Source organism: Uloborus diversus, chromosome 8 (genome assembly GCF_026930045.1).
Source record: "Uloborus diversus isolate 005 chromosome 8, Udiv.v.3.1, whole genome shotgun sequence".
NCBI lineage: Eukaryota > Metazoa > Arthropoda > Arachnida > Araneae > Uloboridae > Uloborus > Uloborus diversus.
The window spans coordinates 16,897,230-16,914,004 of record NC_072738.1 but is presented as its reverse complement, the minus strand read 5'-3'; positions in this window follow the sequence as shown (position 1 = coordinate 16,914,004).

The window sequence follows — 16,775 nt, the reverse complement described above, 5'->3', positions numbered from 1 at the left end:
CCATGACCCCCCCCCCCCTCTCTTGGTGGGAACTGCTGCAAGATATCCAAACGAACCTATTAAAGTTTGGCATATATGTTTGTGGCATTTCCCAGAGCATACTGCAGTCAACAGCGCTATCTTACTATTCCAGAAAGTAGACGAAAATTATAGCAGTTATGATTAGGCTTGCCAGATTTCTGAAATGTTCGACCGGGAGACCGGACTACCCCCTCCCCCCTCCTCACCGTCACGAACATCCAAAGAGGAAACCAGGTGGTGATAGTGGGCACAAGTAAAATAGTTCAAAGACAGTGTAAAATTCAGAAACTATGAGAAGGCTCGATGCCCCCCCCCCCTCGACCCCGTAAAAAGTTTTGAAATATTCTAACAAAAATTATTGAAAATAAACATTTATTTATTGTTAATAATTTTCAGCTTCAGAATGTGTTGTCAGACCAAAACTTTTGGAAATTTTGGATCACAAACACCCCTAAAGGGAGCACATCCCTGGCTGGATTTTAGCTTGTTTTAGAGGGTAGTTCATTTTTAGTGCTATGAATGAATACAAATAACTAGCCTAAACCAGGGGTAATAATAAATAACACAAGCAGATAAATTTAAACATTTTGTTTCTTACACTTAAATATGCATTTAGTAAAAGGAAATACTTTGAATAAAGAATAAAAATTTGAACAATATTAACATGTATTTTTCATTCGCTCTGACTTTTTTAGAAAGTCTTTTTTGGTTTGTATGATGTTGAAAAAAGCCTCACAAGCTGATTCGATATTAATTTACAAGTCTATGTTTCGAATGAAAGTAATTTTTCAAAATGCTCTTTTGGAAATAATTATTTTTATTCTTTTTTGGTCAATCTATCTTTTCCGGGACCTGAAGTAATCCGATCGGGACACCGGGACTTTGCCTTAAAACCGTCTGGCAAGCCTATTTATGATGAACATGTTTTGATGCAAGATTTGTTTTTAAACACTCGTAAATGCGCAACTCATAAAAATGCGTCCTCTGGTGGCAAAATTTTGAACTAGTTTCGATTCCGACGGACATGGACGCCACCACCCAAGAGAAGGTACTTCTGCTGAAGGTACACCAGGCCAGCGAATCTACCCGGATCTCCAATTTCAATCAAGTGATCAATTCATGATTGCTCAAAAAAAAAAAAAAAAAAAAAAAAAAAAAAAAATCAAGCATCCAACTCCTAACATTAAATTGAATTTTGACATCTTGAATTCAAGTTATGGATTTCGGAATCACGAACTGCGATAGGATCCTACTAGTTGGGTTTTCTTTCTTTCTTTTTTTTTTTTTTCACTAATGAAATGGAATGAAAATGGAGAAAAAATTCGCACCCGTCATTGGCTGGTGATTTTCTAGATTAGGTAAAACGAGGCATGTGGATGAAAAAGAAACGGTAATGGGGTTGTTTCCAAAATTTTAAAAGTATTTTTTCTGAAGGAGCATGCTTAAAAACACAGGATCTGACTATTTTTTAAATAATTTGTTTAAGTTTAATATTTTTAAAAAATTACTTAAATCGGTGGCTTTTCATTGTTTATGCTTCTGCCGATGAAATCACAAAGGATGAAATGCAATTCAGTGTTGCCATTCACAGAACAAAATATTTAATTCGCATCTTTATTCACGTGTATTGGCAACGATATGGTTGATAGCAAGCGTAGAGCGCAATTTTAATTCGCTCGTTGATTATCATAACGTGGAAACGCGATAGAAGCAGCATCAATTGTGACGTCATCAAAACCACGCCTTGTTTGAAAAATCGGACATTTTAAAAAATTAATTAAAAAATAACTGTTGGGAAAATGAAAGTATTTTCTGGGTCCATGTTATTATTATTTTATTTATTTATTTTTTGCTTATTTTATCAATTTCAGTAACAAAAAGTACCACTTTTGACTGAAGGAAACAACCCCATTAGGATGCGGTAATAAAAATGTCTTTATTATGCTCAATTTGCACCCGTACACTTTTCATAAAGTGTACAAAGATTATATTTACAGCGTATAATTCCGCTATTAGATTTTTATTTCTTATCAATCTTAAATGATGGGGGCAATAAAAATAATGAACGCAAACTGCAAATGATTTGTTGCCATAACAATGAAAACTTGTCTTACAATAAAATTAAAAACAAGCTAGGCTTATACTCGTCGTCATTGTAATCTGAAAAATCAAAGGAACATCAACCTGGGTCAAATGAGCTTAATAAGATATTCGTGATTGATTAAGGGGAAAAAAAAGAAACAACCTCGATTGTTAATTGACGAATGTGCACAAAGTTTGGAGCTAGAACTCGGTAGTGCTAAAAACACAAACATTGTACACTTAACTATGGGAATAATTTTGTATTATAATGAAAGGATTTTTCTAGAAGTTATGTTCACCAGCTCACTGATTGTAAACTTTTAATTCAATTGTCAATGCATCAAACGCTAACTGCCGATAATACGGCAAGTTCACTTATGCGGGAATTCAATTACCTAGGAAGTTCTCAAGGGAGTTCTCAAGCTCTACCGACTCGCGGCGCCCTTTAAAGATTTAGAATTTTTCACGGCACTCTAGTCTATCTCAGACGGACCTCTCGTATTGCGGCAAATATCAAAGCCAAAATCTAATTAATTGTTTCACTAGCTATAACATGTCATGGTCAACCGTAGAAAATGTGGGTGTGATCTTTTGGCTTAAATCTTGCAAATCACGTGATCTATGGGACACGAACTCACGATTCTGATGTATCACCATAAAAAATCGCTTGGAGTTAGGTCCGGAGTGCATGGTGGACACGCAAAACGATGATTGTCGTTATCAAAACCACGTAAAATTCAAAGACTAGCAACCTTGTTATAGAGAAAAATGGGGAACATCTGTCAGATAATGGAGGATGTCCCATCTTGTTGAAAAATTAACAACCATTGATCCCGACATGTCACAGCGTGGAACAGAAGAATCTTATATAATTAAAAACTGAGCGTATGTACCTGTACGTCCAAATTTCTTCTCCCGAAAGACAGTGAACTGAGGTTCGATGGATTCGTAAACTTTCCGTCTTCATGTTTGTCTATTTAACATAACACTCCGATAATAATTATCGGAGATATCAATTAAAAATTATTAATTAGACCACACTTAGATTTCGACATAAATTCCCTATTTTTCAAAGGCTTTCCTCCATTCAAATTATTATTCAGTGCTTCATCTCAACTTTCCGCAACAATGCTTTTATTCATAGACTAATAATAAGAGTAGACCGAGCTTTCCCAGACTTGCTGATGAAAAAAATTGGTTCATGGATACATCATGTGACTGGTGGAAGGCTTGGCAAAAACTTCGGCAGCATGGTTACTAGATGGCAACATTATCTATAGTTTGGCACTCGACATGTATATTTTAATACATAATGTGTTTTCATTATTTTTTTTTCCAGGTGCAGAGGTTGAACTGTTTTTCTTTTAGTTATGCATTATTTTGACATTAGTAATTAGTTTTTGATCACAGTTTTCAAAAACTTTTATTTCATTTGGAACTGCTATGTCAGCGTTGGCGTGAACAGAATGGCGTAAACGTTTTGCGTTAACGCAAAAATGTACTAATCGGTATCTTAAATTGAAATTGTAGGTAAAAATCTTACCGTTTGCCGATTCTTTTTCGGCGCATGCATCTTTAATTGCGAAGAGAGTTATTGAAATTGACTAAAGAAAATGCACAGTACTATCTAAACGGAAAACTCACTATATTAACAAAATATTTACAACTTAGAATAACAAATTAACAATTCGGACTCCATAAAAGATCATTCTTCCGTGTTCCATCAATTCTATTTATTTATTTCTCGCGAGCGTTAATCGTCTGCTACGATCAACGCCCGCTGTTGCTAGGATATCCACCAGTCACATGGTTTGGTTTATGAGCAGCAAAAGGGTTGCCATAGCTCGGTCTACTTTTATTATTAGTCTATGCTTTTATTAAAATTTATAGCGTGAATAAAATAATTGAGACGAAAGATCTGTTGCCATTTGTTTTTTCGAATATGCACCAGTAAAATTCTGGCTTTTTTTTAATCGCTTTTTCTGTAATGGGGGGGGGGGGTTAAAATGTTTACTTTTTTTGTTATTTTTCCGCAATCTGCTGCAAAATTTTACTGATTTTTTTTTTTTTTGTTCAAGCCTGAGTGTTGAATACTCGTCACTTGACATAACTTTTATTTTCGAGGTAGACTGAACAAAGCCGGGTGGCGCAGCTAGTTAGTCTTAAGATTTGATATCTGCAGTGTTATGAGAGATTCATCTATCGAACATTTGGGAAACAAAACTTGTAGAGTTTCTTTCTTCAATAAAGTGAACGTTGTTGCTGTGTTGGAGATATATTTCCTTAATAAAGCCTTCCAATCAATGCATGGAATTGCTGCATAACACTTCGCGGCACCGCTAGCCTACTCTTGCGGCACCCAGTTTGAGAACACCTGATCTAGAATTAATAAATCTCGAGCATGAGTATGTTTAAGATACAAGATGTCCTGCAATTGAATGTTTTCAAAGAATTATAACAGGAAAACGGTTAATGATTAAAAAAAAAAAAGAATTCCTGCAGAAAATTCATATGCCCGGCTGTAAGTTTTTTACCTAGAGTTTCAAATTTTAGTTAGAACATCTGCCAATAGAGGGCGCTGCAAATAGTAAGTCTTTAAATCAAAGAAAGATAGAAAATTACATCATACTTTTTCAAAAAATGAACAAAATTATTTTGTTTTGTTATGTAATTTTGTTTTTAATGAACAAAGTTACATAACAATATTTTCAAATTCTCTACCGTCGGCAAGTAGTCACCTTTATACTACTTTACTTCAGTTTGTACTAAAATTAACATTGATTTTTCACAAAAAAATTAAAAAAGAACCTCTCTGAAACACGTGCTCACCATAAAATGCAAAAATACAAAGCTACAAAATAAACATATCTCGCATTCAGCCTTCCACGGCGCACCGTTTTTGAAGTATGCGAGATATTTAAGGACATGTAGTATTTAAGGACCCCCGCCCCCTTCTCGGCATACATACTCAGGCATTGCGAGAAATCTCGTTATAATCAATTCGTGGAAGGTCAAAACGGATACTTCGGGTTCCCATGCTTTTGTACGTACACTATGTACGAACGTGGTAAATAAAAAGCTAGTCAAAGTGCATTCAGAATAGAGTAAACTGGAATTCTAGTCTAAAGCAGTGGCGGATACAAGAGGAGGATCGTGGGAGTCATGACCCCCCCCCCCCCCCCCCCCAACCAAAGCATCGGCAATATTATCGGTTTCACATTGTGCACAAACACTATAAGAATAAAATGTCACGGATTTCAGGAGTCTTTAAAATTCATTAATCATTTTTAATAGTAAATATTTAAAATTCTACTTCTTTTCAATGATTATGAAATTTATTTATCACGTTTTTAGGCACTATTAGGTGCCTTATTCGCCAATTTGGAGCTTTTTATTGACACCCAAGTAGTTTTAAAAAAATTTCGTTCCCAGAAACCGTTGGCTCGTTCACCGGGGGGGGGGGGTCATTCTGCAGTATAAACCTCCCCCCTAAAATGATAGTGTCTGTATCCGCTCCTGGCTCGAAGTTATAGTGAAATGTTGTTTTCGAATACAAAACTTACTTTACTTCGCAAGGGAAGTGAAAAGAAACGTCACTTAAAAAAAATTGCTGCATTTGCTTGATATTTTAGCAAAAAAAAAAATGCTTTTTTAAGAACGTTTTATCTATTCAAATGAATAGATATTGAGTGTGCTAGTATTAAACAGATAATTTGCTTCCGCATTATGCTCAGAACACACACACACATATATATATATATATATATATATATATATATATATATATATATATATATATATATATATATATATATATATATATATATATATATATATATATATATATATATATATATATATATATATATATATATATATATATATATATATATATATATATATACTAGCTGACCCAGCCACGCGTTGCTGTGGCGAAGTAATTGGATTTAAATGTTCTTTTGCTCAATATTTTGATAGAATCTAATTAATATTTTTAGTAAAGCTTAAAAAAATCTGGCCAATTTTAAAACAAATGAGATTGGTAATGTACGTGTTAACCTGAATTAAGTAATTATTGAATTTAATAAGTACTAACTAAATTTTCAATGGTTAAAGCACTGTACTTACACTTAGTAAATTTTGCAAGTATGACTTCGGCCAAAAATAAAAGCAAAATAACTTGAAAGTAATAGTAAATATTGAAACTGATTGTAATATATCAGAACGTGGAAATTAAACATAAACCAACATACACTTTTAGAATGTACACTAACTCTTATTCATCTCAATTTATCCATAGTTTGTAATCTATAACTTCTTTACAAAATACACTAAGTTAAAAACATATAAAAATGAAATTTTATCAATGAGGTAGATAACATTGACTCTTGGAAGTATTGTTTCTATTATTCGAAAACTGAAAATTATCTAAGCAATAAGTTGTGCACAATGATCTTGCTTAACCTGTCTTTTGCTGATGCAAAAGGTATGATAGCTTTCCCATTTGTGAGTAGGCGATATATAGTTGCCCATGAGAGAAACATGTATGTTTCAAGTCCAAACTAAAAGTAGGCATTTTTTGGTCTTGAGATCTATTTATGGTCTTTGCAAAAGCTAAACGAATTGGAAATTGAAGCATTCCAAATGTGTTTGAAAATAATGAAGCTATTATTGGATTACGTGGCAACACAAACATTTCTCCGTTAAACTTTCCCGTCAAAATTGTTGACTTTTAATGAAGAAACGTGTCCCGTTGCATAATCTAGGTGGGTTTATATAGACAAAGAGAATAATTGGTGAACCAATTTTCAACAGGAAATCGTGTGGTCGCAATCCTGGTGTATCCAGAGAATTTAAAAATTCAGTTGGTATGTTTATGGCTTTGTTTTCATCGACAACTCTATAGCCTTGTTCAGTTTCAACGGTGAGTAATTGCTCATTTAATAGCAATTGCTTCGCAATAATTTTAGCTAAGACAGCGTCATTGCACTGTTTTTTCTCGTTGCAAATCAGTGTTAACTAAGTTGGAGGCAAATCGATCTGGTGATAGCACACCATAATGGCTAAATAACGAATTTGAAAATGAAATGCGTAAATCTTCAATCAACATTAAAACTTCATTACACATCTCTGGTGTAAAATCTAAATTTGGACCTCGGTGTGCTTGTTTAACTCTATGGAGTACATGCTCAAGCATAAAATTTATATAGGATCCGCACAGAAATGATGATTGTGTTAGATATAATGTCGTCAAAATTGTTTTAAATAGTTGACGAATACTGTTTCGTGTTATGTCAAACCTGCGCTAGTAAGTGTTAACTCCCAATGACCGTGTGCGACAAATAAATACAGTTTGCGACATGCATCGTGATATATATTAAACGCTCGACAATTAACGGTCCGCAAATAATCCTGTCTGTTCGGGAATGTTTACCGAAAACAAATGCAAAAAAAAAAAAAATCACTTTGTTTTGGATGAAGTTTTGGTCCCAATGTCTTCGCCTACGCCCGAGATTGATGAATGTTGTATTCTTTATTTACGTGGTTTCCGTGATTTTCTGATTTAATTCAACACTGTTAAAACAATTAAGAATCGCCCTGAAAAATAATTGGCAGCGAATAGGCCCAATTTCTGCAAGTAACATTTTTTTCAAAAAATAGGGACGTTTTAAACTTAAAGTCAGAAACCTTCCTAAAATTATCCTGAAATCTTTCTGAGGAAATCCGAAACCTCTCCGATTCTAAACAATCATTTCACTAAAACCTTCCGAGGTAACCTAAGTAACAAATGTAACTAAGTAACTAAGGCACATTTTTCATCTCACTGAGAAAGTACCAAAATAATAATCGCAACCATAGTCACGGCTAAGAAGGACTTGCAAGTATGCACAAAGAATTCTACTTGTTGTTACTACTGAAAAGTTACGGAATCCAAAGACTCACTTGCTCTCATTGTTAGTTAAGCCAATCTGGACGGGCAATGATGAAGGTATTGAAGTCAATTCCTCACTAAAATTCATTAAACATCCTGAAAATTATCCTGAAATCTTTTTGAAGTATTCAGTAATCTCCCTGACTATAAGTCAGTCGTGCTTCTTGACACCCCCTCCCCCCCTGCAGAGAAAACTTCGGTAAGTTAAATACAACAGCTCTACTTTCCCAAGAAAGCTATAAAAGTATTACTGCAAGCATAACGAAAAGTAAGACAGACTTACTCGTCAGCGACTTCTGCAAAGCTACGGAATCCATAAGCTCATTCACTATCATGCGGAGCTTAGATCCTATAGACGGAAAGATTCAAACCGAAGCCGATACACTTAATAAATATACTCAGTTGATATTTAAACTGGGAGGTAAAAATATTTTACACAACAGCGAGAAGTCTGCATTTAGGATATTTGTAGCAATTCAGGAAACGTTTTGACGCAGATACTTGATTTGGAAAGGACATTGTTGAGGACCTATAAAAACCAGACACGTTCCACGGAAATAATAAGTGACATTTCGTATTTTTTTACAGTTTATGAAAAATAGCGTGGGAAATTGGTAAATAGTTTTAATTCTGAGAATCGACTGAACATAATAGTTTTTTGACACAATGTAAGAAAAGTGTTTTTGGTGGTTGAAGTGCTCTTCGTAGAAAATACCTTGGTAAAAATATACCCGTTGGTCGTTTTCGAGATTTCGTTTCGTACTGCAAGATGCTGTACAGAAGGGTCTCTTTCGTAAATGGCGAATTGAAATTATGCCAGATAGCTTCTTTGCTGCTAATATAATTTACTCATCTCTCATCGTGTTATTTCGTCATTTTTGTCCATATTTCTTACATCAAATTTGATTTACCTAGAACCTTTACTAACGTATTGGCAAAAGTACTTACTTTATTTCACAGAACTGCAAAACTCGATATTTATATGAGCCTCATACGTTTGTAAAAACAGTGGTGAGTATGGAACTACCCGCTGCTTATCAATTTCAATTCGCGTTGCAGAATTTGAAATTTAGATTGAAAAGTGTGGCCTCTATACTCCTCCTTTCTGCGGCGATGTTGTGGATAACCATCAATATCCGTAACATAGTATCATTTGTAAATTTTAATTAACTTAAGAATAAAATTTTTGAGGATGAATCAACTTACAACGACATCTAGTGAAAATTTACAGAACCAAACAATCAATACACATTATTAATGTATAATAAACATTTTATTAGCAATAAAAAATTATAAAAACCATCCTATCTTTTAAGTTGGACCAAATTACAGATACGTATGAAATTTGATAAAAATCGGTTCAGCAGTTTCGGAGTTTACCCCGAACAAACATCGTGATATGAGATTTTTATATATATAGACTAGCTGACCCAGCCACGCGTTGCTGTGGCGAAGTAGTTGGATTAAAATATTCCTTTACTCAATATTTTGATAGAATCTAATTAATATTTTTAGAAAAGCTAAAAATAATCTAGCCAATTTTAAAACAAATGAGATTGATAATGTACGTGTTAGGCTGAATTAAGTAATTAATGAATTTAGTAAGTCCTAACTAAATTTTCAATGGTTAAAGCACTATACTTACGCTTAGTAAATTTTGCAAGTATGACTTCGGCCAAAAATAAAAGCAAAACAACTTGGCAGTGATAGTAAATATAAAAACTGATTCTAATATATCAGAACGTAGAAATTAAACGTAAACCAACATACAGTTTTAGAGTGTACACTAAATTTATTCATCTCAACTTATCTATAGTTTGTAATCAATAACTTTTTGACAAAATACATTAACTAAATTAAAAACACATAAAAATTAAATTTTATAAATGAGGTGAAACATTGACTTCGATCTATTGTTTCTGTTATTTCAAAACTAAAAATTATCTAAGCACTAAATTGTGCACAATATTCTTGCTTAACCTGTCTTTTGCTAATACGAATAGGTATGATAACTTTCCCAATCGTGAGTAGGCGATAGATACAGGGTGTAATGAAAAAGACTGATTGTTTTCAAAAATTTATAACAGGAAAATGGTTAATGATAAAAAAAATAATTTTTGCAGAAAATTCGTGTGGTGGGTCGCAAGTTTCGTCTCCCAGAGCTCCAAAGTTTAGTTCAAAAGTTTTTCAATAGATGGCGCTGCATATAGTAAGCCTCTAAGTCAAAAAATAATTATTGGAATTCACCGATTTTTCCTCCAATTGCGGCATATGGTTGCAGCAGGCGGCAGGCATTTTGAAAATATTGTTGCAAAATTTTATTTATTCAAAACATTTTTCGAAAACTATAATGTAATTATCTGTCTTTCTTTGATATACGGTCGTACATCTGCTGCGCCATCTTTTTGAAAATTCTTTATAAATTTTGGAACTTTGGGGGACGAAACTTGCGGCCCACCACACGATAATCCAATACTTTCTTCTATATATTATATATAGAAGAAAGTAAAAATTAATTATTAATAATCTCATTCAAACATGAAATATTACTTAGAATTATCTTTTTTTTCTTTTCTTTTTTAAACCATTTTCACAAATAAAGTAAAGTAAGAAGTTAAAAGTAAAGTTAAAGTAAAGTTTTGCAGTAATCTGCAATTTGTGCTTTTTGACGTTGTTATTTCTTACTTTACTTTTCAGCACAAAGTTATTTATTTATCTCATTTTCCCAAATATTCGCTGAAAGAATAGATAAAAAGTTGAAACATAAAAGAAAAACTTTAATTTTCTATAATGAAATTAATTTTACAGAAACTTATACTTTTCAGGATTTAATTAATTAATTTTGAATTTCAAACTGGGATTCTGGATCTGGACACCATCTCCTTTCTTACGCTACTGATAAAATGTTTTTGAATTTTTAAACTTTACTTAAAACTATTATGATATTCTAGACACCGCTACAAACTACTATTTTTTTTTTTTTTTGTATCGAACTACTCGGTGCTCTACTTTTTTTTAAGTAGTGCGCTACACTAACAATTTAGCTACTACAGTCTTAGCGTCGCTACTTGTAGCGCGCTACTTCCAACCACTGAACGATACTTTCAGGGAATATCCTAAAACATTGATCAATCTTCTTAAAATTCGAAAATTATTTTATGAGAAATTGTCCCAACATTGGACATGGTTTTGGAATTACAGAGAATGTGTTCAGAGGTTGTCAGAGCTTGTCACGAAATTTCAAGGAAAAAATTTCAGATGGAAATGCCAGGTTTTAAAATTGAAATTAAGATACATGATAGGTCTATTTAAATATATATCTGTATATATAAAAATCTCGTGTCACGATGTTTGTTCGGGGTAAACTCCGAAACTACTGAACCAATTTTTATCAAATTTCATACGTATCTATAATTTGGTCCAACTTAAAAGATAGGATGGTTTTTATAATTTTTTACTGCAAATAAAATGTTAATTATACATTAATAATGTGTATTGATTGTTTGGTTCTGTAAATTCTTACTAGATGGCGCTGTAAGTTGATTCATCATCAAAAATTTTATTCTTAAGTTAATTAAAATTTACAAATGATACTATTTTATGGATATTGATGGTTATCAGTAATATTGCAGTAGAAAGGACGAGTATAGAAGCCACACTTTTCAATCTAAATGTCAAATTCTACAAATCAAGTTAAATTGATAAGCAGCGTGTAGTTCAATACTCACCACTGCTTTTAAAAACGTATGAGGCTCATATAAATGTCGAGTTTTGCAATTCTGTGACATCCATTAAATACTTTGTCAAATACGTTATTAAAGATCCATATTAGGTAGTATTTAAAGTACGAGATATGGACAAAATTGCCGAAAAAACACAATGAGCGATGAGTGGACATAAACACAGCAACGAAGCTATCTGGCTTCCCCATATACGAAATAGACCCTTCTGTACAACATCTTGAAAACTGTCAACGTATATATTTTACCGAAGATATTTTCTACGGAAAGCACTTGAACCACAAAAACGACCCTGATTTTTTTTTTACATTGTCAAAAACCTAATGTGTTTACCCCAATTCTCAGAAATAAAAATACTTACCAATTTTCCACGCTATTTTACATGCACTGTAAACAACGAAATATCACTGATTATTTCCGTGGAACATGTTGGGATTTCACAGGTCCTCAACAATTTTATTTAGAAATCAAGTATCTGCTACAAAAAGGTTCCTGAATTGCTACAAACGTCATGAATGCAGACTTCTCACTGTTGCGAAAAATATTTTTAATTTCCAGTTTAAAGATTAACTGAGCATATTTATTAAATGTATCGGCTTCAGTTCGATTATGTTCAATCTACATTAACTAAACTCTCAACGAGAGTGACTGAGCATCTAGATTCTGTAACTTTGCAGGAATCGCAGACGAATTAGACCATTATACTTGCTTGCAAGTCTGTCTTACCTTTCGCCATGCTTGCAGCATTAGAGTTGGATCTTTCTTGGAAAAGTAGAGAGGTGTCAAGCTTTGTATTTATGTTACCTAATCTTTTTCTTAAGGTCCTGCGACACGACTGGCTTTTAGCCTAGGATAGTAATGAGTTCTTCAAAGATTCCAAGATGATTTCAGGAAGGTTAGTGAATTTTAGTGATGAACTGACTTTATTACCGTTGGCGGGGTCCGTACAGATTGACATAACTCCCAATGGTAGGAAGATACATTCTCTGGACTCCGGAACTTTCCAAGAGTAACACGCAAGTAGAATTCTTTGTACGTGCTTGAAAGTCCTTCTTAGCAGTGGCTATGGTTGCGATAATGTTTTTGGTACTTTCTTGGTGAGTCGAAAAATGTGCCAAGCTATTATTTTTGTCTCGAATCGGAGAGGTTTCGGAATTCTTTAGAAAGACTTCAGGATAATTTTAGGAAGGTTTCTGACTTTTAGTGGGATACGCTCCTATTTTTTTTTTTCTAAGATATGTTACTGGAGAAAATTGGGCGTATTCGCTGTCCATTATCTTTCAGGATGTTTCTTAATCGTTTTTAGAGCTGAATAAAATCAAAAAAATAATGGAAGCCACACAAACAAAGAACACAACATTCATCAATCTCGGGCTTAATTAAAAATTAAAGCAAGACGATCACGATGTATTTCGCGAATTGTTATTATTGGTAGCACTGGGAGTTGCATTTTCTAGGTTTTGTTTAACGAGAAACAGTATTCGTCCTTTGTTTAAGATAATTTTCACGACATAAAATACAACACAATCATCATTTCTGTGGGGAAACTATATAAATTTTATGCTTGAAGATGTACTCCAAAGAGTTAAACAAACACACCGATGTCCAAATCTAGATTTTACACCAAAGACGTATAATGAAGTTTTAGTGTTAATTGAAGATTTATACATTTCAATTTCAAATTTGTTGTTTAGTCATTATGGTGTGATATCACCTGATCGATTGGTCACCGACTTAGTTGACACTGATTTGCAACTAGAAAAAAAAGTGCAATGACGCTGTCTTAGCTACAATTATTGTGAATAATGAGCCATTACAGACAGCTGAAAGAAAATCATAATCAGATTGTGCTGACCGTTGATGCTGAAGAAGGCTATACAGTTGTCGATGAAAACAAAGCTGTAAACATTCCGACTGAATTTTTAAATTCTCTGGATATACCACGAATGCCAATAGACGATTTTCAGTTGAAAATTCGTTTACCAATCATGCTTTTATACAGTTAAAACCCACCTAAATTATGCAACGGTACACGTTTCTACATCAAACTTTCAACAGTTTTGACGGAAAAGTTTAAAGGAGAAATTTTTGTGTAGCCACGCAAGCGATTAACAGCGTCATAATTTTCAAACACATTTCAAAGGCTTCAATTTCTGATTTGTTTAGCTTTTGAAAAGACCGTAAATAGATCTCAAGACTAAACAATGTCTACTTTCGGTTTGGACTTGAAACATACATGTTTCTCTCATGGGCAACTGCGGGGTCTCCTGAAAAAGACTGACTGTTTTCAAAAATTCATAGTAGTTGGATTAAAATATTCCTTTACTCAATATTTTGATAGAATCTAATTAATATTTTTAGTAAAGCTTAAAAAAATCTGGCCAATTTTAAAACAAATGAGATTGGTAATGTACGTGTTAACCTGAATTAAGTAATTATTGAATTTAATAAGTACTAACTAAATTTTCAATGGTTAAAGCACTGTACTTACACTTAGTAAATTTTGCAAGCATGACTTCGGCCAAAAATAAAAGCAAAACAACTTGGCAGTGATAGTAAATATAAAAACTGATTCTAATATATCAGAACGTAGAAATTAAACGTAAACCAACATACAGTTTTAGAGTGTACACTAAATTTATTCATCTCAACTTATCTATAGTTTGTAATCAATAACTTTTTGACAAAATACATTAACTAAATTAAAAACACATAAAAATTAAATTTTATAAATGAGGTGAAACATTGACTTCGATCTATTGTTTCTGTTATTTCAAAACTAAAAATTATCTAAGCACTAAATTGTGCACAATATTCTTGCTTAACCTGTCTTTTGCTAATACGAATAGGTATGATAACTTTCCCAATCGTGAGTAGGCGATAGATACAGGGTGTAATGAAAAAGACTGATTGTTTTCAAAAATTTATAACAGGAAAATGGTCAATGATAAAAAACATAATTTTTGCAGAAAACTCATGTGGTGGGCCGCAAGTTTCGTCCCCCAAAGTTCCAAAATTTATAAAGAATTTTCAAAAAGATGGCGCAGCAGATGTACGACCGTATATCAAAGAAAGACAGATAATTACATTATAGTTTTCGAAAAATGTTTTGAATAAATAAAATTTTGCAACAATATTTTCAAAATGCCTGCCGCCTGCTGCAACCATATGCCGCAATTGGAGGAAAAATCGGTGAATTCCAATAATTATTTTTTGACTTAGAGGCTTACTATATGCAGCGCCATCTATTGAAAAACTTTTGGACTAAACTTTGGAGCTCTGGGAGACGAAACTTGCGACCCACCACACGAATTTTCTGCAAAAATTATTTTTTTTATCATTAACCATTTTCCTGTTATAAATTTTTGAAAACAATCAGTCTTTTTCATTACACCCTGTATCTATCGCCTACTCACGATTGGGAAAGTTATCATACCTATTCGTATTAGCAAAAGACAGGTTAAGCAAGAATATTGTGCACAATTTAGTGCTTAGATAATTTTTAGTTTTGAAATAACAGAAACAATAGATCGAAGTCAATGTTTCACCTCATTTATAAAATTTAATTTTTATGTGTTTTTAATTTAGTTAATGTATTTTGTCAAAAAGTTATTGATTACAAACTATAGATAAGTTGAGATGAATAAATTTAGTGTACACTCTAAAACTGTATGTTGGTTTACGTTTAATTTCTACGTTCTGATATATTAGAATCAGTTTTTATATTTACTATCACTGCCAAGTTGTTTTGCTTTTATTTTTGGCCGAAGTCATGCTTGCAAAATTTACTAAGCGTAAGTATAGTGCTTTAACCATTGAAAATTTAGTTAGGACTTACTAAATTCATTAATTACTTAATTCAGCCTAACACGTACATTATCAATCTCATTTGTTTTAAAATTGGCTAGATTATTTTTAGCTTTTCTAAAAATATTAATTAGATTCTATCAAAATATTGAGTAAAGGAATATTTTAATCCAACTACTATGAATTTTTGAAAACAGTCAGTCTTTTTCAGGAGACCCTGCAGTTGCCCATGAGAGAAACATGTATGTTTCAAGTCCAAACCGAAAGTAGACATTGTTTAGTCTTGAGATCTATTTACGGTCTTTTCAAAAGCTAAACAAATCAGAAATTGAAGCCTTTGAAATGTGTTTGAAAATTATGACGCTGTTAATCGCTTGCGTGGCTACACAAAAATTTCTCCTTTAAACTTTTCCGTCAAAACTGTTGAAAGTTTGATGTAGAAGCGTGTACCGTTGCATAATTTAGGTGGGTTTTAACTGTATAAAAGCATGATTGGTAAACGAATTTTCAACTGAAAATCGTCTATTGGCATTCGTGGTATATCCAGAGAATTTAAAAATTCAGTCGGAATGTTTACAGCTTTGTTTTCATCGACAACTGTATAGCCTTCTTCAGCATCAACGGTCAGCACAATCTGATTATGATTTTCTTTCAGCTGTCTGTAATGGCTCATTATTCACAATAATTGTAGCTAAGACAGCGTCATTGCACTTTTTTTTCTAGTTGCAAATCAGTGTCAACTAAGTCGGTGACCAATCGATCAGGTGATATCACACCATAATGACTAAACAACAAATTTGAAATTGAAATGTATAAATCTTCAATTAACACTAAAACTTCATTATACGTCTTTGGTGTAAAATCTAGATTTGGACATCGGTGTGTTTGTTTAACTCTTTGGAGTACATCTTCAAGCATAAAATTTATATAGTTTCCCCACAGAAATGATGATTGTGTTGTATTTTATGTCGTGAAAATTATCTTAAACAAAGGACGAATACTGTTTCTCGTTAAGCAAAACCTAGAAAATGCAACTCCCAGTGCTACCAATAATAACAATTCGCGAAATACATCGTGATCGTCTTGCTTTAATTTTTAATTAAGCCCGAGATTGATGAATGTTGTGTTCTTTGTTTGTGTGGCTTCCATTATTTTTTTGATTTTATTCAGCTCTAAAAACGATTAAGAAACAT